The following is a 25,886-nucleotide window of genomic DNA, read 5'->3' as shown; positions in this document are numbered from 1 at the left end:
GAGTTTTAATACTATCACTATGATATCTATTCCATCATGTGAAAATGTTGAGTAGATTGTCACTGGATTATGTAGATTATGTGGAATGGGATATCATTTATTGAAAGTAGTAGGAAGATGAATAGCATCATATCAGAGCTGATACCGATGAAAATGGTACATATATTATAGCATTTATTTTATTTTTATTTTTATTTTTTTTATTTATGATAGTCACAGAGAGAGAGAGAAAGAGGCAGAGACACAGGCAGAGAGAGAAGCAGGCTCCATGCACCGGGAGCCCGATGTGGGATTCGATCCCGGGTCTCCAGGATCACGCCCTGGGCCAAAGGCAGGCGCCAAACCGCTGCGCCACCCAGGGATCCCTATAGCATTTATTTTTATAAAAGCTATTGCTTAGCAGGTGCCAGGCATTTGGAAATGTTTTAAAAATATCAACTACTGAAAAAATAGATCAGTTACTTAATTCTAATATCCTCATGGAGACATTGTCAAAATTACATGTGTTGTGCAGATATGACAATTGAGGAACAGAAAAGTTAAGTTTCTGTGAAGTCATAGAGCTAGTAACTAGAAAAGGCCAGATTTGAGCCCCACATGCTCTCCAAGGTCACTGTACCTGCCTGCTCCAGTGAGCCAGCTTCTCTTGTTAAACTGTGCCCAGTGTGGATGATGACTAATTTAGGGAGTGGTGAGTGGCCAGGCCTGTAGAGTAACCACAACCACATCCAAATAATGTTGCAATTGTAAATAGTTTTAAATACGTGGAGACAGTGTTAAGCAATTCATTTGTTATAACTATTGAGGCTGTGTTTAGTGCTTTCCAGTCTTCCAGTTCATTCACTTCTGACAAAAGAGTGTTTTGCAAATGCTAAATGTTGAGGTCTCTTTGTCAGGACTTTTCACTGATTTTGTCCAGACCTGAACCCCTTCTCACTCCCCTGGGGATACAGGAGTTCGATGCAAGGGCATGGAGTCTGAGTGGAGTGGATCTGTGAAATTAGGTACAACTCCAGAAGGAGTTCATGAACTCTTCAGGTTTGTGCAAGTATGTGTTGCATCGGCCTGAAGACTTGGGAGCTACCTAGGAGCAAAGCAGAAGAGCTTCTGGAGTCAGACAGTCTGTGGGCAAGCCCTGCCTTCACCACTCACCAGTCATGAGACTTTGGGGAAAGGTGCTCATTTCTTTACCTATTGCGATTTCCTCAGTTGTTAATAGGGCTGAGAATGGTCCCTGCAGTAGAGGGTTATTTCAAGGTGTCAGTTGGCACATGTTCATAATTAGCCCTCAGTATGTGTCTGCTTTTGTTAATCTGCCAGTAGCACCCCAGAAACCAAATCACCGACCTCCTTTTCCCAAAACTCTCTTTTGTGTCCCCATAGCATCTGTTTGAGTTGTTTATACAGTGGAGATGAAGTATTTAGGGATTGGGGCTCCAGAGGCTTGTTCCTCACATGAGACTGCACAGGTAGATGAAGCAGGGCGTTTGGGTGGAGGCTTTCAATGGACACAGTCCTCCCCAACTATGCTCATTGTGTCCAGAATTAAAAAAAAAAAAAACAGCAGTTAACAACTGTTTATAAGGCATTTATAAAATGCCAGTGAAACTTTAATTCCCTAGTTTTGGGAACACCCGTAAACATTTCATTGTTTTTTTTTTTTTTTAAGATTTTATTTACTTGAGAGAGAGAGAACACAAGCAGGGGGAGCAGCAGAGGGAGAGAGAGAAGCAGACTCCCCACTGAGCATGGAGCCTGATGCGGGGCTTTTTTTTTTTTTTAATAAATTAATTTTTTATTGGTGTTCAATTTACCAACATACAGAATAACACCCAGTGCTCATCCCATCAAGTGTCCCCCTCAGTGCCCATCACCCATTCACCCGCACCCCCCCACCCTCCTCCCCTTCCACCACCCCTAGTTCGTTTCCCAGAGTTAGGAGTCTTCATGTTCTGTCTCCCTTTCTGATATTTCCCACACATTTCATCTCCCTTCCCTTATATTCCCTTTCACTATTGTTTATATTCCCCAAATGAATGAGACCATATAATGTTTGTCCTTCTCTGATTGACTTATTCACTCAGCATAATACCCTCCAGTTCCATCCACGTCGAAGCAACTGGTGGGTATTTGTCGTTTCTAATGGCTGAGTAATATTCCATTGTATACATAGACCACAGCTTCTTTATCCATTCATCTTTCGATGGACACCTATGCGGGGCTTAATCCCAGGACGCTGAGATCCTGACCTGAGCCGAAGGCAGACACTTTACCAAGTGAGTCATCCAGGCACCCCTAAACATTTCATTGTTTAGAAGCACATCTAATTTCTTCCAGTGATAATTGTCAGTGTTACTTATTCTTTTTCTCACTGCATTTCACATGCACAACGTTAGTCCATACACAATTGCCACCCACCACACTCGTTGTTTAAGTTGCCTGCCTATGGGAAAGAGCCCAGTGATGTGTCGAAACAGGGCAGTGGGAGCTGTCTGACCCTCATAGGAAGAAGTATTTTAACCCTGGAAATGTTCAGAATTTCAAGGACATGGTGATTAATAAAAAGAAGACCTGACCTGTCAGTGTTACTATTGTTGGAAATTCTCTGTAGACACTGGCATGCACAGATCATAAACATCCACTTAACTTGACACAGGTGGGCACCTAAGCATCATGCAAATCAGGATGGGGAACATTTGTAACACCGTAGAGGTTTTTCCATGTCCTTCTCCGTCTCACCCCCATTTCCAATTTAGATGACTCTGGCAACATAGATTAGCCTTGTGTGTTGTTAAACTTCGTATAAACAGAGTCAAGGAGTGTGTCCTCCTCTGAGCAAGGCTTCTTTTGCCTAATGTTATGCATGAAATTCGTTCCTGTTGCTGCCTGGAGTGGTAGTGTGCTCTGTTGTACTGCTGTGGAGCAGTTATGTGACTGCAGCAATTTAGCTACACATTCAGATACTGGTGGACTTAGGGTTGTTTCTGTTGTTTCGGCTGCTGCAAGCGAAGCATCTGTGCAGGTTCTTGTAAGTGGTATGTTCTCATTTTTTTTTTGAGAATATACATAGGGGTGAGGTTCTTGGGGGCATCCCTCAGGCACAGGGCATAGGTTTAGCTTTAGTAGGTTTGCCAAACTATTCATTTCCAAAGTGATTGTGCTGGCACTGTCCACTACTAGTTATTAATTATTTTTTAACAATTACAAAAGTGTCCTCAGACCTACCACTGAGTGAAATAAGAGTCATGTTCCCTACTTTATAAATGAAGAAACTGATTCAAGAGGGGTTTAGTGCTAGTACGTTATCACTAGCTAGAAAATGCCATAAATGGGAGTGACATCCAGGTCTTTTGAATTCAAGGACAGCTCTCTCTCTGTTCTCACATCTTTTTTATAACAACTCCTTTAAAGACATTGAGTTATCTGGAAGCAGAAAAGGCACTTGTAAGTCATTCACTAGGACAAAATAGGGAGGAAAAAAAAATCTCAAATTCTGGCCAGGAAAAAAAAAAAGTGCATTTCACACTTCTGCCAAAGAACTTGCTGGCAGAGAGCAAATTGCCTCTCGGACATGGATACTGGCATGATTCCCGGCACAACCTGCCCATACCTTGTTTGGCATCATAGATTCGAGATTTTATGTGCCCACCGAGTCAGTGCATGGCATCCTTGTATGGGTCTTCTTGTATTAATCTCTGAAGGCTTTCCTTCAGTATGAAAAAAAATTAAATAAAACCTACACTTGCTAAGCATAGTGTGGCCCAGGGTCCAGCAGCAAGGCATCAGGGGCAGCTTATCAGAGATGCAGAATTTCAGGATTCACATCAGTCCTTCAAATGCTGCAGGGCAACAAGATTCCCCAGGTGTTCCTGTGGCCATCAAACTTTGAGAAGCCCTAATGTGTATAGAGGTAGATGAGAATCCCTTCCTCCTGTTTTGGGATCTTGGGAACGTGAATCTCAGTGTCCCAATCTGAAATATGGGGCGAAAGATTGGTACTTTGCAGGCTTGTAATAAGGGCTGAAAGATAAAATAGAGATAGAAAAGCAACAACCATTCCCAACAAATGTTGGTGCTCAACCAAGTGATAGCTGCCCTTCTGGGAGGTATCCTCAAGCAGGCTGGGCCTGTCTGGCTATCTCAATGCAAGCCTTTAGCTATCATAAACACTCTTGTACCCAGCGCCTGGTCTTCCCCCTCCCTGCATTAGTACTGCACGAGAATTAAGTGTCTGTAAATGTCAGACCAGACTTGGAGCTATCCGTGGAAGTCACCCAAGCATGAGGGCCAGCTGAGGCCTGGCTCAGCTGATGTTCTTTGCTGACTGCTCTCTGAAAACCCTAGAACTTAAAACACCAGAGCTGCAACCATGGAATAAAGAGAGCAAAACACCTGCCAGGATAATAAGCTGGTTTTCCAGAGGAAGTTTGTTATACAATAGGACAGAGACACTCGTGGGAGGGGGGGAAAGGGAAGGGTTGGGCGATGGGAGATATGACATGGTCAGAAAGGCTGGTGTGTATAAATATTGCTCAGAAGCAAATTAAGGATTTTTAAAAATAGGCACGGAAAGGACTTTCCAGCTGAGCTGTCCTGAAAAGTGAGATATCCCTGAGGTATAAGTTAGTATATCTTCCCTGGTTGAGTAGAAAAATATATTTGATTGGACAAATATCTTTAGCAATGATAATTACACAGGTACCCGAAACATTTCTTGCCTGGTCATTTTCTGCAGGGTTAATATCAGTGGAACATATTTTTTAAAAACCCGACTTTTATTTAATGACATTTTTCTCTTTTCTTGGTACTAGTTTTCACTGCGTGATTTCTGACTTTGGTGTCAGATTGTACAGGAAAGCAGCTTAGAAGGTTTGGGTGATAAAAACCAGCCCAATCAATTTTTGTAGGGCCAGCAACCACGATGACTTAATTGCTACTTTGGTGAAAAGGCTGTGATCCTTATGCTAAATTATTTAAAAAATAGCTTTCAATGTAAGTTTTCAGAAACTGTCCAGTCTCTTGGCATTTGAAATGGTACCAACAGTTTGAGTGCAGAAAGGCTGAAGAATGGAAAGTTCATGGCTAATTTGAAATATAGGATTTCAGCAGCTCTGTGGAGCTGGGGTGCTGGCGAGGGTGGAGCAGGCAAAGGGAAGTGCAGACTATGTATGTACATAATGAGGACATCAATCCAATGTGGTAGCCAGCAAGCACCGTTGTGTTTTAAATGGAGTATTGTACCTCCTGTCACAATGACATATTCAATTAAGTGATATCCTATTATTATTTCTCACCCTATGTGATTTAACAAAAACATTACTGAAACTAGAGGAAATCATTCTAAACACAAGCAAAAGAAAATTCTTTGATTGGAATTATGATGTCTTTTACAATTTCTGACAGATAAATTATGAACATTTGCAGCAAAACTTTGGAGGACAACGTTAATTTGAAATAAGTTCAGGGTATCTGTGTAGCTTTTATTTTTCTAAATGAGTGTTGAGCTATCGGGAGGGAGGAAAGCTGGTGCTTCTTTCCTTCGAAAGGTGATGACTAGCATTTATCTTGTAGATAGTGAGAATAAATATAATGTAGTGAGTGTCAGATTAAGATGTGGAGCTTCCTGGGGGGAGCCCCTATGGACAGCCACTTCTCAGAACTCTGTCTCCCCTAAAGCTTTCAAAGTGGAGTAGATGGTTTTCACTTACTGTGCATATCACTTTCCAAATATGATGTTTCCAACTGATAATATTTTCTAAGCCACTAATTCTCTAATGCTTCAACATAACCACATAGAAATTATATCAAATTGTTCCTGTCCCAAACTTGGGCGACTTGAGTTTCATTTTTTGGAGAAAGGAAAAAAAAAAACCCCAAAAAAACAAAACACAAAGCCCGTAATGTGAACAAAAAATCAAAGCTTGAAAACAGATGTTGAAAATATTTTGCAAGGAAAGAGATAGACTTATATAATTATCTTAATATACACTATGTCTTGTGCTTCCTTTACAAAGTCAGGAAATTCAGACTCTTCCCAAGGGTTTCTTATTTACCAATGCTGCAAGGGTAGTGTCACTTTACTATCACTGTAGCTACTGCTCACTGAAATGAGTCACTGAGAACACTTAAAAAAGAGGTTCATTGGAACTTTAGCAGTGTTTTAATAAACTTGAACATTAAACAGTACAGGGGATGAATGGATGCTACCTCCTATAGAACGTGAACACAGGTGCTACTGTAAAACGTGGGGCACCTAGGAATTTAAACAGAGTCACAGAATCATAAAGACCTAGGGGCATTTGGTTTCACATAATCCAGTCCTAAAACTTTATACTACTTCAACAATTGTATTGTTCAGTCCTGCTTAAATGTATGAAATAAATGGAAGATTAGGAAATCCATTTGATTTTAAATACATTCTATTTTTTAGAAAAAATTAACATTGAACTCACCTCTTCCTCTCTATTGATTTCCTTTATGGCTATGGATCTCCCTTGGAGGTGAATGGGTGAAGAGGGTCAAAAGGTACAAACTTCTAGTTATAAATGAGTATTCGTGGGACAACTCAGCTCAGGTCATGATCTGGGGTCCTGGAATTGAGCTCCAGTCGGGCTCCCTAGTCAGAGGGGAGTCTGCTGCTCCCTTGTTCTTTCTCTCTGCCCCTCCCCACCACCTGCTCATGCTCACTCACTTGCTCTCTTTCTCTCTCAAATAAATAGAATCTGAAAAAAATGCATAAGTATTAGCAATGCAGTATACAACACGGTGAGGACAGTTACTAATACAGTGTTGTGTGTGCGAAAGTTGCTAACATAATAGCTTTTACAATTTATTAAAACAAAGCAAAAGATTTTGTAAATAGTTGCATAGTTTACTATAGAAACTATAAATAACCGAAAGGTTGAAAGGAAATAGTCAATCTCAGTACCCAGATCACCCAGAGATATTCACTGTTACTATTTTGGGGTATAGTTTTCTAGACACCTTTCCTATGTACATATTATATACATCTTTAATAAATACACTGTTTTTCAACCTGATTTTCTAGCTAACATATCTTGAACAAATATCTGTTTACAGTATTTTAATGACTACATAATATCCCATTTTCTATTATTTGTCATGATTAATTTTTACCAGTCAAGGTCATTTTCATTTTTATCTGCTGACATAAGCACTGTAACAGGTACCTGTATGCACATATTATTGATATGACTGAGACTTTTGTTTGTGTTTATTAGTTTCAGGTGTACAATGTTGTAATTCAACAATTTCATATGTCATCTTGCACTCATCACTAATGTTCTCCTTAATCCCCATTACCTATTTCTCTCACCCTCTAACCCCCTCCTCCCCTCTGGTAACCTAAGTTTGTTTCCTAGATTTAAGAGTGTGTTTCTTGATTTGTCTCTCTCCCTTTTTTCCCCTTTGCTCATTTGTTTCTTAAATTCCACATATAAGTGATATCATATGGATTGGCCTTTCTCTGACTAACCTATTTTGCATAGCATAATACTCTCTAGCTCCATTCATGTTGATGCAAATGGCAAGATTTCATTCTTTTTTTAATGGATTTTAATAATATTCTATACCACTACTTTAGCCATTCATCTATTGATGGACACTGGGCTGCTTCCATAATTTGATATTTAAACAGTGCTGCTATGAACATAGTGGTGCATGTGTCCCTTTGAATTAGTGTGTTTGTATTTTTTGGGTAAGTACCCAGTAGTGCAATTACTGGGTCACAGGGTAGTTCTATTTTTGTTATTTTGAAGAACTTCCATACCGTTTTCCAGAGTGGCTGCACCACTTTGCATTCCCACCAACAGTGCGTAAGTGTTCCTTTCTCTCCACATCCTCGCCAGTGCTTGTTTCTTGTGTTGTTGATTTTAGCCATTCTGACCGTGTGAGGTGATATCTCATTATAGTTTTGATTTGCATTTCTCTGATGATGAGCAATATTGACCATCTTTTCATGCATCTGTTGGCCATCTGGGTGTCTTCTTTGGAGAAATGTCTTCATGTCTTCTGCCCATTTTTAAATTGGATTACTTGTTTTTTGAGTGTTGAGTTGGAGAAGTATATATTTTGGAGGTGTATATATTTGGAGTATATATTTTGGAGGTTTTTTGGGTGTTGAGTTGGAGAAGTATATATTTTGTTTTTTTCTTTGTTTTGTTTTGTTTTTCTTTTTTTGTATTTTTTTATTGGAGTTCGATTTGCCAACATATAGTATAATACCCAGTGTTCATCCCATCAAGTGCCCCCCTCAGTGCTCGTCACCCAGTCACCCCATCCCCCCACCCACCTCCCCTTCCACTACCCCTTGTTCATTTCCCAGAGTTAGGAGTCTCTCATGTTTTGTCACCTTCTCTGATATTTTCCACTCATTTTCTCTTGTTTCCCCTATAATCCCTTTCACTATTTTTTATATTCCCCATATGAGTGAAACCAAATAACGATTGTCCTTCTCCAACTGACTTGAGAAGTATATATTTTGGATGCTAACCCTTTATCAGATATGTCATTTGCAAATATCTTCTCCCATTTAGTAGGTTGCCTTTTAATTTTGTTGATGGTTTCCTTCATTGTGCAGGAGCTTTTTATTTTGATGTGGTCTCAATAGTTTATTTCTGTTTTTATTTCCCTTGCCTCAGGAGACAAATTTTGAAAAATGTTGCTATGGCTGGTGTCAGAAAAATTACTGTCTATGCTTTCTTCTAGGATTTTTATGGTTTTAGGTCTTATATTTAAGTTTTTAATCCATTTTGAGTTTATTTTTGTGTATGGTGTAAGAAGGTGGTCTAATTTCTTTCTCTTGCATGTTGCTGTCCAGTTTTTCCAACATCACTTGTTGAAGAGACTGTCTTTCCCATTGGATATACTTTCCTGCCTTGTTGAAGATTAGTTGACCATATAATTTATGGGTTTATGTATCTGTTTTTGTGCCAGCACCATACTGTTTTGATTACTACAGCTCTGTACTATAACTTGAAGTCTGGAAATGTGATACATCCAGATTTATTTTCTTTTTTCAAAATTTCTTTGGCTATTCAGCGTCTTCTGTAGTTCCATATAAGTTTGAGATTTTTTTTTGTTCTAGTTCTGTGAAAAATGCTGTTGGTATTTTGAGAGGGATTATATTTTATTTGTAGATTGGTCTGAGAAGTATAGAAATCTTAACTATCTTTATTCTTTCATCAGTTTTACGGTTTTCAGAGTATAGGTCTTTCATCTCTTTGGTTAGGGTTATTCCTAGATGTCTTATTCTTTTTGGTGCAGTTATAAATGGAATTGTTTCCTTAATTTATCTTTCTGCTGCTTCATTATTAGTATATAGAAATGCAGATTTCTGTATACTGACTTTGTATCTTGTGACTTTATTGAATTCATTATCAGTTCTAATAGTTTTTTTGTGGAATCTTTCAGGTTTTTAATATATAGTATCATGTCATCTGCAAATCGTGAAAGTTTCACTTCTTTCTTACCAATTTGGATGTCTTTTATTTTTTTTTGTTGTCTGATTACTGTGATTAGGACTTCCACTACTATGTTGAATAAAAGAGGTGAGAGTGGACATCCCTGTCCTGTTCCTGACGTTAGAGGGAAAGTTTTCAGTTTTTCTCCATTGAGTGAGATGCTTGCTGTGGGTTTTTCATATAAGGCCTTTATTATGTTGAGGTATGTTCCCTCTAAACTTACTTTTTTTTTTGTATATTTTTTTATTGGAGTTCAATTTGCCAACATATAGAATAACACCCAGTGCTCATCCTGTCAAGTGCTCCCCTCAGTGCCCATCACCAAGTCACCCCATCCCCCTGCCTACCTCCCCTTCCACTACCCCTTGTTCATTTCCCAGAGTTAGGTGTCTCTTATGTTCTGTCACCCTCTCTGATTTTTCCCACTCATTTTCTCATTTCCCCTTCAATCTCTTTCACTATTTTTAATACTTATTTTTACTGTTTTTGTGGTTTTTACTACTATCTATTTTTTTTATAAATTAATTTTTATTGGTGTTCAATTTACCAACATACAGAATAACACCCAGTGCTCATCCCGTCAAGTGTCCCCCTCCGTGCCCGTCACCCATTCACCCCCACCCCCCGCCCTCCTCCCCTTCCACCACCCCTAGTTCATTTCCCAGAGTTAGAAGTCTTTATGTTCTGTGTCCCTTTCTGATATTTATTTATTTTAAATTCAATTTGCAAACATATAGTATAACACCCAGCTTATCACATTGTGTGCTTTTTGCTATCTATATTTTCTTTCCTTTCCACTCAAAGAGCTTCCTTTATTATTTCTAGATTAGTAATCATGAAATCCTTTAGTTTTCATTTGTCTGAGAAATTCTATCTCTCCTTCTATTCTGAATGATAGCCTTACTGGATAGAACATTCTTGGCTGGAGATTTTTCCCATCCAACACTTTGAGCCACTTGCTCCTGGCTTGCAAAGTTTCTGCTCAAAAATCCACTGATAGCACTGTGGAGTTTCCTTTATATGTAACTGTCTTCTTTTTTCTTGTTGCTCTTAAAGTTTGTTCTTTAAGAGTACTACTTTTTCCCATTTTAATTACTGTGTGTCTTGGTGTGATCTCCTTTGGTTGATTTTGTTGGGGGATTTCTGTGCCTCCTGAATCTGGATTTCTGCTTCTTTCCCTAGATTAGGGAAGTTTTCAGCTGTTATTATTTTTTGAATAAATTTTCTGCACCCTTTTCTCTATCTTCTTCTGTGATCTCTATAATGCCACTGTTATTGTGCTTGATGGAGTCTCCAAGATCCCTCTCTACACTTTCTGCATAATTCTTTTTTCTCTAACTTGCTCAGTCTGATTACTTTCCATTAGTCCATCTTCTAGTTCCTCTGCTTCTTCCATTCTGGTACTTATTCCATCAAATGTATTTTTAATTTCATTTATTATGTTTTTCATAATAAATGCTCCACAAAGCATGTACAGGCAAGTCCCACATCTTCTGCAGGAGGTTGGGAGACACTGTGCTGAGAAGGCTTGAGTGGGTCTTTTGGGGGAAGGGTTCCACAGCCTGGCACTGAGGATACTGAGGAACACTTGGCTGGGTGAGTGCCAGCACTGCACTGGTTCCAGCGGGTAGCTGTGTGTTTATGATGTGGGGTAGAGGAGGGAAGTGGTGCCTGTTAGCTCTTTTGTTCCTGGAGGTGTCCATCAGGGAACTCTGAGATTAAAACTAACTCACCTCCCTATAAGCCCAGGTTCCTTTCAAACTGCTGCTTCCAGGCTATATCCCTATAGTGTGGTTGTGGTGCTGTCTCTTTAAGGGCAGGAGCTCAGCTTCCTATTACCCTACAGGCTCACTCAGAGCCTAGCCAGCTGATTTTTAATATTCCAGGCTTTAAGTCCCATACTCACAAAATTCAGCCCTTCTGATTTTCAAAGAAAAAAATGCTATGGAGATTTCTCTTCACATTATAAGCTCCTTGGTGTGCTGGTTTGTTTCTCTTTCACCCCTCTCCTTACCTGTGGCTCCCTCCCTCCAGTGGTCAGACCCCTGGGATTTAGGTTCCCATCTAGTCCTCACCCTTCTCTGCATTTAGTTGTGGAGTTTGTTCAGCCAGTTTTTGGGTCCTTTTCTAAGTTGTTTGCTGTGATGTGAGTGTTATCTAGTTGTATCTCTAGGAGGAGTTTAGGGTCCTCCTACTCTTCCATCTTCTCCAGAAGTCTTCCTCTGATCCTCTGTCTTGACCCTAGGCAGGGCCAGCTGTAGCTCTCTGTCAACCAGGTGATCATGAGGGTAAGCAACTGATACACTGACAGCCATTCTGTACCCATACAGCCATTCTGTTTTTCACTTTCTGTAGCATTCAGTAAATTATATGAGATAGTCCACATTTTATTATGATGGAATAATAAGCTTTGTGCCAGATGATTTATTCAACTAGCTAATATAAGCAGTCTGAGCATGCCTAAAGTAGGATAGGCTTAGCTCTGATATTTAGCAGGCTAGGTGTATTAAATGCGTTTTCAACTTAATGATATTTTCAATTTACAATGGGTTTATGAGGATATAACCCCGTGTAAGTTGAGGAGGATCCGTAGACTTATTGTGGTGATGATTTTGCAGTATATAAAATAGCAAATCATTATGTTGTACACTTGAAACTAATATAATGTTGAATATCAGTTATACCTCAATAGAAAAAATAAAATCAATTTGTCAATCTCTGTTGAGATTTTGATAGGAAGAGCCTTGAACTTATAGATACATTTGAGAAAAATTAGCATCAATGATAACATGTTATTACCAGTTTGTCTGGTAATTGGTTTGAAAATGTAATAGAAATAAATTTATGCCAGACCAATAATGTTTTATAATTTATTCACTTTAATATGGGGAAAATATCTCATTCACAGTGATGGTAAAAACTATAGGTTGCATAATCAATTAAAGGCCATGAAGAGAGGGGAAGGGAGAAGAAATGGGTAGGAAATATCAGAAAGGGAGACAGAACATGGAAGACTCCTAACTCTGGGAAACGAACTAGGGGTGGTGGAAGGGGAGGAGGGCAGGGGGTGGGGGTGACTGAGTGGCAGGCACTGAGGGGGGCACTTGACGGGATGAGCACTGGGTGTTATTCTGTATTTTGGCAAATTGAACACCAATAAAAAATAAATTTATTATTTTTAAAAAAAGGCCATGAAGAAGAAAGAGGGCTCTAGATCATCACATAAAACAAAAAACAAAAAACAAAAAAAATGATAAACTTCTATACTACCCCAAAGTGTTTCTCTCTTTTAATCATCCATATAGTTATTTATTAATGCAATCACTTGTGCATCTAGTCCTTCAACAACACATACAATGAACACTGAGTGCACATACATAGAATGTGCCATAAGCTGTATTAAGCACAAGAAATACAATATTAAATATATATAATAACATTAAAATGGACTTACGGTGATTTATCATTGCTATTGACACTTTGTATATATTATATCATATAATTCTCACAATAACCTTATAAGAGAAGAACAGTTTCTCTCTGTATTACAGACATGAAAACTGAGGATAGGAGGCATTAAATATTGCCTCTAAATTTACACAATAATGAGACAGAAATTTGAACCCATATTTCCTAGACCCTGTAGTCTGTGCTTTTAATTATTTATTTCTTACTCCATAGCCTAAGTTGGGAGATACACATGCAAACAATTGTGGTATTACTTAATATGTACTATATAATGGAACTAATACAGGAAATGTACAAAGAAAGAGTTTTAATTCTGACTGCAGTTTTCAAGAACAGGTAATTATTTGAAAGATGTACCCTTGAATGATAACCAGGGCAGCCAGGGAGATGAGTAGAGAATGTACAGAGTAGATGAGCATGAAAACTTAAGGTAATGACACATAGTAAATATTAATGGAACATAGGTACAGGGAGAGGTAGCTGGAGATATCAAGAAATCAATAAGAAACCAGGGATTAGAATTTAGAGAGCTAGAAACACCAAGGAGGCTTGAAAGTGATCCTTAGAAAATGTGGGAAATGTGAGAAATCAGTAATGGTAAGTCAATAATTAGATTTGCATTTTAGAAAGTTCTCTCCAGCAGCATTTGCCTCGCCTCGCCTTTTCTTTCTTTTTCTTTCTTTCTTTCCTTTCTTTCTTTTCTTTCTTTCTTTCTTTCTTTCTTTCTTTCTTTCTTTCTTTCTTTCTTTCTTTCTTTCTTCTCTTTCTCTTTTGGGGAGGGGCATAGAAAGAGGAAGAGAGAATCTTAAGCACACCCTGAAGATGTGGGGCTCAATCTCACAATCCTAGATCATACCCTGGCCAAACCCAAAAGTTGGACTCTTAACTGAACCACCCAGTTGCCCCACCAGCAGTATTTTCAAAGTTTAATCAGAGAGGGCTAGACTGGTGACTTGGAAAAGAATGTGAGGAGGTATGACACAAAAGAATACTGGTGAGTGTGTCCACAAATACCGCATCTAGAGAAGAGAACACTGCCCTCTAGGTGAGTTCAAAGCAGCAGAGTGGAATAGAGGGGCACAGAATACAGGAGTATCTATCTGCTTTGCATTAGGGATTGTTAACATTTGGGCCTGTAGGTACTTTTCTTCCAAACTGTGATGCTTGATTTCATGGGCAAGAGCATTTGTAATGTGAATGCATGGCCTGTCTTTGTGCTGGTTGGTGTGGCTGGCCAATGCTGGCGGCTGCTCAGCAGCTATTAATGGCTATTTTCTGTTTCATCAGAGCCTTGCTGTGCTGGCTACCCCTTGTGTATTATCAACTGCCCTTTTTCTACTAATTAAGCCCCGAAGATAACAGGAGCAAACTAATATGTGATTCAATAGAATCTTTGCAATATTTAAAGGTTCTAATATTAAGGACTATATTGGGTTATTGAGCATTCAATTAAAGAGCCTCCAGTGTTTAATTTAGGATTTTCCATACAACAGGTATTGTTTGTTAATTAGTTAATTAAGTAACAGATGATTATTGAAAACATGCATTAGGATTAAGCAAGCTGCAAGAGAGATAAAGATATCTCTAAGGCAATTAGCTCATTGTAATTTTAATGATAAATGTGTAATTAGACTCTTACTCTAAAGAGATTGTTTGGAATGGTTTTCACAAGCATTAAACGGGCATGTAACAAGATATTTACTTATATACCAAGCCAAATATAGTTCTAATTCTTATTAGGCACCAGCCATTGTGTTCAAATGATACCTAATTTGCTAAAAGCAAAAATTTTGTAAGTATTAGTACTTAAAAATATAATCCATTAAAAGCTTATGTAACTAACGTAATTACATTACAGCTAGATTTATCCCCATGCCTGTTTATTTCACTTCTTAGACAATTATCTGAGACTTTCAAATGTATTATGACTTAATAGCCAACTTTTATACATTCATGTATCCAACACTTGAGGGGATTATGATTACATCACAAAATGAAAACCTTTCTCCCCTTTGTACTAAAACTGCAGTAAGTGACTGATGTTAGCCTTCTGTGATCATCTCAAGTGACCTCAAGGACATACCAAAACAGAAAAACCCAGAAAACCAGTTAAGCAGAAGCATGCAGGCGATGTTTTTGAACAATCAGATATGATAGAAACATCATGTATTAAAATGACCTTTCTCATGTCTATGTGGAAATCAGTAAACCTTAATTTTTATAACTGTAACAAATTATACCTTGTGATTGCAAGTATTTGGAGAACTGCTTGCAAACACAAAAACCCTCCTTCCCCATTTTTATATGGGTAATCTCCTATAGCTAAAAAGCTTTAGAGCAGTTCTTTCAGAGCAATCTGAAATACTGTCTCCTGGGTTGTAGTCCTCAGTAAGACAACAAATACAGCATTTACTAACCTACTTTGAGGTTGGCTTTCTTTCAGTTGACACCTTTTTTTTAGTGTCAGCTTGTCAAGAGAGAAATAGATTCCCTTCTTGGATGTCTGGAATCTACCACAGTTTCTGGCACATCTTACTCCATAGATGTCTGTTAAATGGATTTGAATGAGCAGAAGTAGAAAGTCTAGATGTTTCTTTAAAGTGTGTAATTCTTTTTATCCCCATTTTATTGTAATCCACTGGCTGCCATCATTTTCTATGCTGCTCTTCCGTGTATGTTTCTTCTCCAGTCAGCAGCCTGGTTGAGTGGGGCCAGGGAGCTCTTATTTCAGAAGGGCTAGCATGGATTGGGGATTCTGTGGAAATGACAATAGTGATGATAAGCAATAAATAGCAGCAAACACTTGTTAGGTGCTTATTACCTATCAGGCATGGAGAGATGCTCTTTTCATTGGTTTTCTACAGTGTAGACTGTCAATAATCTTACAAGGTAGATTGGTAGATCCTACTATTATCTTTATATTTCAAATGGGAAAGTGAGGTTTAGAGTAGTTACATAATTTTTCCCAAATCACACAGTTAATAAGTAGTGGAGCCAAAATATAATACCAGGTGTTGTAAAGGTGGAGACTTTTTGTTTGTTTGTTTGTTTGTTTGTTTGTTTAAGAGAGAGAAAGGGAGTGGAGAGGGAGGGGCAGAGGAAGAAGAAGAGAGAATCAGGCTCCATCCCACAACTCTGAGATCATGACCTGAGCTGAAATCAAGAGTTGGAGGCTCAACGGACTGACCCAACCAGGCCCTCAAAGGCAGGGACCATTCTTGCCTGAGATTGGGTTCCCTCGAAGCAGATCCTGAGATGGAATTGTGCAGTTTGGTTTATGAAGGTGTGCTCTCAGAGGAAGCCTATAAGGGAGTGAACCAAGCAGGATAGGTAGGGGAAGAAGCTAAACAAAGATGTGAGTTCACTTGAAGGCTAGCCTCATTCTAATTGCATAGAGAGCTCTGGAGTATAAGTAACAACACAGAATAGTCCCATCTTCAGGCATAGGGACAAGAATTTGACCCCAGACTCTGACTCTTGTGAGCTATTGGCTAGCTCTAGGAAAGAAGATGTAACTTCACAGACATGTTGTGGTCAGAGGTACCTCACTGAGGCAGAGGCCAGTTCCCAGGACAAGTTTGTTTATGAGCTGTTGCAACCAGCTCTCACAAGAGCAGCCAGCTACATACAGCAAATCTGGGCAGGGCACCAGTAGCATATACTGCAGAACCTTTCTCCAATAATGGTTATTTTAACTTTGAGGCTCCTGTGAAGCATACAGGAGTTTTGTCAAGCAGACTATGTTTTTATCATATCTGCCTTTTCCTAGCTTAGTGGCTTTAGGAAAATTGCTTAAATATTCTGAGTCTCATTTTCATCATCTGCCAAGTGGAAGTCTTAGCACTATTAGTCTCAAGGGATTATTATGATGACCAAATGAGAATGTATATGAATACATTTTATATGCTAGAGCAGAACATAAATGTTGTTTGTGGCACTGTTGTTACCATATCTGACTTCCCAAGGCTTAGGGGCAGCCAGTGGTAGTGGCTCTTAAAGATAGGGAAGTCCTGGTCTAGATGACAAATTTGATTTAAGAGACCGTAAGCACAAGGCCAATGATATAGAGATAGAGAAAGAAAAGGATAAGATGAAACCAAACTTAAAGGAGACTCTTTCAAGAATTCTGCTGAGTATCAATAAACCTAATTAACATGAGCAGAACTGAGGGTCAGAAAAATTAATGTACCCAAGTTCTACAGCCAGTATGTGGCTGTTCTGGGACTCTGATTCAGGTAATTTGAAGCCTAATTTTGCATATTCCTTTTCTGCCTTCAATATTGGTGAAACCAAGTGATTTTTCCAAAGGAATCCCTGTACCTTAGCTCTATATCCTGAATTCTTGACCTCTATTTAATGTGTCAATCACACATTCCAAATGGAATGGGGAGAAACAGTCTCTGATTTCCTATGGCTCACAAACAACGCTTATTCCTAGGAGGTATTTGGAGCCTTATCTGAAGCTTAAAGGGCCTTTGTTCACCTTAATACCACATTCAGTGGAGGTCAGTTTGGAAAATTGACTTCTGCAAAGTACTGAGGCCTCAATGAAGAGGACCATAAAGCCAGGTGGTGTGAAGACTGAGGATTTCAATAGAAGGCCTGTCATGTGTGGAAGGAAAGAGATTTAGTTTTTCAGGGAAGTCTAATTTTCCTCTAGAGGACTTTATGCAAGCAATGCTCAAATAGCGATTAGTTTAAAGGAAATATCTTTGGGAAAAAAGCACTTAAAAAGAATGATTGATTCTAACTGATAAATAATCTAAGCATGTGTGCATATGTGCTCGCTCTCATTCTCTCTCCTAGTATAATTCTAGTTAAATAAAAATACTGAGTACATCTAATTCTTTCTCTCATTGTCCCGGTGATGTATGAGCAGGGGAACCATTTGTGTTTTCCCTATTTTCCTGCCTTTGCTCCTACAGGAAAATATTTCTCTTAAAAGAGAAGTCTCAGTGACCATAATTTTGTTTCATGAATGTTCCTTAACCAATATTTAGCAAAGGGTAGCATAACTCTATTTACAAATACTCCTTGAGTGGAGTGAATCTGCCTTTCCTTCTGAGGCAGTGCAAAGGAGACACAAACAAAACTGGGGGATCCTTTTAGGAAGAAGGGAGAGGAGAATAGAAGATGGATAGATAGCCATAAAGAACACAACAGAGTAACAAGATGGTACTATATATAAAATATATACTATATTTTGATCATCTTATTAATTGGTTAGAACATTTAGAAGAGGAAGTATAAGAGTTTTGTAATTAACATATCCAATCCCTAACACCAACCTACGGAGACCTTTTCTTCCTAATGGGAACAAACGTATCCTAAAGCTTGAGGCCATGAAAGCAAATGTGAAGACACCGTGACAAGAATTTTCTAGATGGCATGATATCTGTCATGAGTAATTCTGAAAGTGTTATAAACACTTCTTTGGAAAAGGGAAGATATTAAATCTCTTTCTGTAGTAGCCTGGTGAAGGGGTAAAGTTTTGAATTTAGGCAAATAAATATTTGAGTTCTTCCCAGTAATTTTTATCACATTAAATCATATTACACTTTAGCCTCAGTTATTTCCCTAAAGTTGAGGATCATATTTCTCCTTCATGGAGTCATTCTGAAGATACAGTGGGATAAAATGTGGAAAAATACTTTGGTGCACAATGAGCAGATAATTTTGTTCATTCCCTTTTATTGTAGGCATGATAATTGACTATGGAGAGTGAGGAGTCATTGACCAGTATGTAAGGAGAAATGCAACCTATCACTTAACCTAAGCTTTTATGGTAGGCTCCCTCTGGTGGCATAAGGATTGGCAGAAGAAAACTGAGGTTTAAGGCAAACTCAGTTCTGTCATGGTTTTGTTATGAAATCTGGAAACTATCAAATGACCTCAAGATTTCATCTTGTTGGTCATGATGTTTATTTACTGGCTTTATAAAAGAATAAGTAAAGAAATATCTAGATATTTTGAGCTTTCACATAGTCTGTACATTGAAGAAGGCATTATATAAAAATATATGTAAATAATGACTAGGTATTTGTAAGCATGTATTTGTGCTTTGAAAAGAAGTAATCTGATTAACACTGTATTGTGAAATTTGTTATGCAGTATGTTTGAATATTACAGTGGGCACTTAGAAGGGAGGGAGACACTTACACTAGTGATTAATGGCTGATGGACTCCCTACAAGGGGCATCTTGATCTTTCCTTGTACATAATTCTGTGAAAATCACATGACATCTGTTCCATGACAAGGCCACCATTTTAACAGAGCACTGGATCCCCCATGTCTCAGTACTTGGAATCTTTGTATTGAAGCACCCTGAGAATAAGGAATATTCTTATTAAACTTAAGGTTTGGGCTTAGAGTTATTTAACTCATGACATAGCATTTTAAAAAACTCATATTTGACCCTGAACAAATTTCCTTCATTTCCACTACACAACTAAACTTACTGATTTTAAAATTCATCTTTTTAATGGATTTCCATCCAGAGACTCTTGCCATGTTTGTGTGATGGCAGTACTTATTTTAAGTTCTTTAAGGAATGTTTAACTGAGTTTCTGAGCCAAACTTTTGGCTTGGCAGCTGCAAATAACCTCTCTTCACAAAGCATTTTTAATGGCATTTGTGAAAATCTCTTCTCTCTGAAAGTCAAAATGTTCTGCATAAACAATAAAACAAAATGGAGGCATGGTCTATTAAACAAACAGCAGTGATAGACTCTAATATTTCATAATATCATTGCTTGCTTAATAGGGTGCAAGCAATTAAAAAATCTGCAGTCATTCTTTAATTATTTCCATTAACTGTTCAAATCTGAGCTTTTCCATGATGTTGTCTCTGAACAGTAAAAATAAATCAAGTGATACTAATAATAATTTTCAATTAAAAAACACAAGCTAGAAAATGAGCTGCTGGCTCAGTCCAGTTGTTTGAGGATATATACTCCCTTTTCATTAATACAAGACCTAGTTAGATAAATGAGTGTAATTTTATTCTTCAACATACAGAAAGGTTTCCTCAAGACTCAGAGGATTCTAGGCTGGAATCTCTCAATATCGATCATTTCCCCTTATTGTCTTATTCTTTATCCCTTTCCTTTTGTGCCCTCACTATCTTTTATTTTTATGAGATTTGGGACTTTGTGGGAAAAGCAAGGTAGGTTAGGAAGATCGAGGAAATCAGGATCAGAACAGTATGCGCTCAAAATTCAGGAATGAATAAATTTCCTAGAATGGAAAATTGAATATTCATGGTTCCATATTATTCTGTGTGGAAGGGAGGAAGGTGACAGGGACAGAGGGAGAGTCTCCTATCACTTGACCTTGCCTTTTAGTGCTCCTCTGTTCTAATGCCTGTTTTCTGAATTTCAGTTGATAGAAAAATCTGTGGAGATGATTTATACCAAGACTTGCTAGCCAATGACTCTAGGCTTTTTAAAGAATAAGGGCTTCAGGTGCATTATAACATCAAACCAAAAAAATTAGAGATTCTTGTTGAGATTTCACTGTTGAGCTTCCAGATTATTGCATAGTTTAGAAATGTTCTCAAATGTATTTGATTATTGGGTAAATTTTTATATAAATGTTCTCAGATGTATTTGATTATTGGGTAAATTTTTATATAATTTATTCAATTATTATGAGATTATATATGCCTGCAAAAGAAGAATAGAAAGGAATATAATAATCAGTGTTTTGTTTGTTGAAAATAGTGAAAAATCTCTCTTCTTCCACCAGTTATTCAACTTGTAAGAGTTCTGTTTGGTACCTTTTATAACAAAAAGAACTAGAACAACAAATTAAGTATGGATGTCTGAAGAATAAAGTCCATAGTTAAGATGAGCCACAACCTAGCTGTACATGGATTAGCTCACAGGAAGGGTGAGTGGAACATTGGCAGACTATCCAGGGAACATAAAAACTGTATGTAGTAGGAATCCAGTAGAGATTACAGTGGGATTGTATGGTATCCTCATCCTTTCTTGTCCCTTTCTCTAAAGAAATTGGAAGTAGAAGCAAGACTGTTAGAAATCTGGATTACTGTCCTAATTTTAGTAGGAATTCTCAGCCTGGCTCAGTGTTGGATCACTTGGTGGTAAAGCACAAATTACTCCCAATTCTCAGCGTGTCCTTTAAAATCTAATTCCAGAAAAATGACTTAATTCCAGTTTTATATCAGTTTTGTTTTTGTCTAGAATATTTTGTCTAGAATGAATATGTCTAGAATGTTTTTGTTTTTGAAAAGTGACAACTGGTTCTTGGTTGAGCTTTTTTTTGCACTCAGAGGAAGTTGATATGTACCATCATCCCCCCACTACCTCAACCAAGGTATTGTGGCTGATCTATTTCAGCATGTTTTCCTGTTAAGTCAGGAGTCTACCCATCATCCTTCTAACAGCCAAAAGGTTAGAAAAGGCAGGCAATTCTATCCCAGCCCCTCACATTCTTTTCTGGGACTTATTTCTCACACAAGCCATTCTCTCCTGGAAAAGGGGGATATATAGTAACTAAATATGGGTGCATATTTTTAACTGTTCCAGAGGTAGTTTTGTTTTCCACCAAGACACACATTTTCATCTTCATGGTTTAATACGTAATTTATCTCACACATTTGGAGTTCCTCCATATTGATGATTAAATGCCAAGTGAGCTATTGTACTTACTTGGATGAAAACAAGGAATTTGCATTCAATATTCTAAAAATACAGGCAACTATTTGATCTGTAAGGCAATGTAGACCATTGAGTACGTGCACAGTTTAAAAATTCCATCCTTTGAAATCTTAGTTGAAAATGTCGAAGTCAAACTGCAATGCGCCTCATCTGAACAAGAGAAAGCCCCCAACCTCACTAATAAAACTTTCAGATTTTTTGATTGAATGCCATTTGAAATTACCCTCATCATGTTAACGTGCAATAGGTAGCATGCAGTAGGGTTGCCTCTCGACATGACCCTATTAGAGATTGCCACTTATAAGGAAATCAGTTCAAAAGCAGAGGCTGTATTAAGCTGGATACCAGGTCAAATGACACTATTTGGGGGAAAAATGGAGAGGTACTTCAGCCTAATGATTTGTGAAAAGTTAAGTAACAACAAATTCCATGAATATGAAATTGTGGAAAGAATGCTCTCATCACTGCTTTTATCTCTCAGCATTCTGTGCTGACGGTAGCCATGAGGAATTAGAAATGGCACCTGCTTGTATGCCTGTCTCTTTGAAATGATGCTTTTTAAGATTGTGATTTTAGAGCATTTAAGATGGAAAGGGGGACATTTCAGTTTGGGGTTCTCAATTTTTTTTTTAGTCAATAAAAGGGATGGTAGGAAGCATACTATGAGTATTCTGACAACACCTACCTATTTTTCCTTCAGAGAACCTTTGTATATTCATGCAACTGACTGTAGAGAACTTTGACAGTTTTAGTGGAAAGCTGTGGAAATCTCAGGGAAAAGCAAACTTGGTTTCTACATTAATAAATGATGGGAATAGATGGGGATCCTCCACTAATTTATAATTGGATTTGAGAATTTTGATTTTTATAAACTTTGCTGGAATATAAGTATTAATGTAACATACAGCATAATGAAATGTACAATACAATGTCAAGTATTATATAATCCCATACAAACAGAAAAGTATATGTATCATAAACATACAACCCATGGATTTTTCACAGACTGAACACACACCTATGAGACGGAGCCCGTCTCCCAGGCTCCCATTCCAGTGGTGAATGAGGGTTCCAGTTGCACCACATCCTCAACAGTTGGTATGAATGTATGGCTGCTAGGGATTGTTGAGGTGCCTCAGGACATTGTTGTTTTCTTGTTCATCTCAGGGTTCAGAACATTGGCCCTAATGATGGCACTTGGTTAGGTACCCAGATTACTTTAAGCCCTAATAATAGATGGATTTATGAGCAGAGAGGTAGTAGAAGCAACACTAGAGTCCACATTGAGTCAAGAAGTCGGATCCCAAGGGAACATGATAGCTACCTGATAGGCTTCCTTGCAGTGGCTTTTGTTGAGGATACGTTAATACTAGAGGATAATCCATTAGGTCATTTCTGGTGAAAATTATTCAGATCATGATGGCTTCCTCTCACTGCCCATATGTATACAGGCTTTTTTTTTTTTTTTACAGTACCAACCCATATGTGCAAACAGGCAATTTTCTTTACTAGTCTATGTTTGCTTTCAAGTGTTAACATGTATATACTTATTAGATAACCATCTATTCTTTTCAAGAAAACTCAGTTTTGTTTAAAATTCTGTATCTTTTATGCAAATATTTAAATAGAAAATTTGCCCTTCTGCTCAGTTTCCTGTCTCTCAAGTCATGATAAATTCTCTCAGGAACAGTGAAGAACTAGTGTCCGATTGCTTCTCAGTCTGCCCTGAGTCCGTTAGCTTCCAGAATAGGTGGCCTCATCTGCCTGGACTCTGACTGAGGCTCCTGCCATAATCTCTGATCATGAGGCCCACAGGTTCTACATCAAACCTAGGATGTTTCTTATTTTTTTTTAAAGATTTTATTTATTTATTCATGAGAGACACACAGAGAGAGGCAGAGACATAGGCAGAGGGAGAAGCAGACTCCCTGCAGGGAGCCTGATGTGGGACTCAATCCCAGGACCCCAGGATCATGCCCTGGGCCAAAGGCAGATGCTCAACCACTGAGTCTTCCAGGCATCCTACCTAGGATGTTTCTATTTATGATCCTCAGAGTCCCCTTATGAGTCATTTGGAGGTCTGAGGGATACTCAGCTGCTATTCTGCACCTCTCTGGATGTGTAAGGGACTGTGTGGAGCTTCTCTTCAAGCTAATCTGTAGGAACATTTCCCTTAGTCGTGACCATATGATTCCCTGTGCTCTAGGTTTCCCAGTGCCATGTATAACTCAGGGATTTTCTCAGAGGCACAGCAGTAACTCTATTGCTTTGAGATCCCCCAACCTCACACTGGATATCTCTCCCATTCTGCCATACTTTGTTTATGTGTCTAAGAAGAGTTGGGGTAGAGTTTGTAGGAATCTCTTAAGCACCAGCTTCTTTGTTCCAGTCTCTCCATCTGAGTCTTTTGGTTTTCCTTGCCTGCTGGTTACACATTATTTCCTTTGAAGCAGGGGAAAGCAAATTGCTTCATTCATGGTTCATTCTTCTTGGCTCTCTAGTTTTTAATGTGACCTCTTTTCAGTCTTCTAAACTTGGTTATTGATATTTAAACCCTTTAGAGGCACCTGGGTGGCTCAGTGGGTTAAGCATCCCACTCTTGATTTCAGCTCAGGTCATGCTCTCAGGGTCCTGAGATTGAGCCTGATGTTGGTCTCTGAGCTGGACATGGAGCCTATTTAGAATACTCTCTCTCCTCCTCTGCCTCTTCCCCTCTTAGAAAAAGGACCCTTGGAAATTGTGAGAAGCCATGACTCCCTTTTTCTCTTAATAAAGCCAGTTCTTGGCCATCTAAAGCATGAACCCTTCACACTTTATCTGCTATGGTTTTGAGAACTCCATTCAGTCATTTAACTGACTCTTGGTCTTGGGTAGTATATGTTCTCTCTCAGAGTGCAGTCCCTCTATAAAGTAACTATTGCAGCTAAAATGGTGGAGAGAGGGACACCTGGTGGCTCAGCGGTTGAGTTTCTGTCTTCAGCCCAGAGCGTGATCCTGGAGTCCTGGGATCGAGTCCCACATCAGGCTCCCTGCATGGAGCCTGCGTCTCCCTCTGCCTATGTCTCTGCCTCTGTGTGTGTGTGTGTCTCATGAATAAATAAATTTAAAAACTTAAAAAAAATGGTGGAGAGAAAGATGAGGTGAGGGCAATGCTAGCACATAGTTTTATGTCAAGTCATTACCTCACCACCAGGTGGAGCTCCTTCAGTGTGTACGCAGGAGGTGAGACAAGGAAACTAGGGGATATGTTTGCCCAGGAGGCCTTTTAACTTCACCATGCAACAATATCACTTTATATTTTTCTTAAGAATATGAAAATAATAAGCTGAGTATTAAGTTCACTAAGTTGCGTGGGCCTGCTTCCAAGAAGGTAAATTCTAAGTAATGAAAGGAGAAAGGAACATGCCATGTTTATAAAAATTCCCATTTCACAAAGTTTTTTTTTTTTTTTGTCAGAGTTCCAAATGAGGTAATAATGTTATGTGTTATGGCAGGATGTTACAGTTGATGCCCGAAGGAGGGTAATAAAAAGGTTGAGAATACCCTCTCCACTTTGAAGCAGAATCTCTGTTATGCCCAGCAAGCTCATCTTAAAAATAGCCCCTTCTCTGTTCACACCCAGGGTCAAGTAAGTTAAATCAGCCAGGATTTGCAGATTTGCTTGGATGTTAGAAGAAATTCTCCTTTGACAGAGAGCTGTAATGAAGGACTAATAAAAACCACTTCAGTTGGTCACTTTTTCTGGTTGTCCTAAAATTTCCATTTTACTAATGATCAAAGAATGAAAGTATGTCTGAATGTATCGGGGCCCCAGGGATGACATTCCTAATTTTGGTATTTCCTTTATCCTAGTGATGGGTTAAACCCACTTATTAACATAGCTTTTCTTGTCTCCCCTTGTACTTTACAAGTGTGAAGATCCTTCTGATTCAGTGTCACAATAGTTTTTTGTAGATATTTACTAGAAATACTTTTATCCTTCACTTAGCCCAAGGCTATGTGTTCATTTACTCATGCATTCTTTCATTCATTCTATGTGCTTTGAACAGATTAAGTGAGCACAAGAGAATGTAGAGATGAATAAAACATGACCCCTGATGTTAAGGAGCTCACTATCCAGTGGTATAGACTGTCACATAAAAACAAAGTACAGTGTAGTTTCATTGGTGCTGAGATAAATGACATACAATGAGGCAAAAGTGTGAGAGTGGTTTTCTGTTTTGGGGAAGGTCCAAAACTTTTCATCAAAAAAATG

Source organism: Nyctereutes procyonoides, unplaced genomic scaffold (genome assembly GCF_905146905.1).
Source record: "Nyctereutes procyonoides isolate TBG_1078 unplaced genomic scaffold, NYPRO_anot_genome, whole genome shotgun sequence".
In the NCBI taxonomy this organism is placed as follows: domain Eukaryota; kingdom Metazoa; phylum Chordata; class Mammalia; order Carnivora; family Canidae; genus Nyctereutes; species Nyctereutes procyonoides.
The sequence above is the reverse complement of the archived record's forward strand: the minus strand, read 5'-3'. Positions refer to the sequence as shown.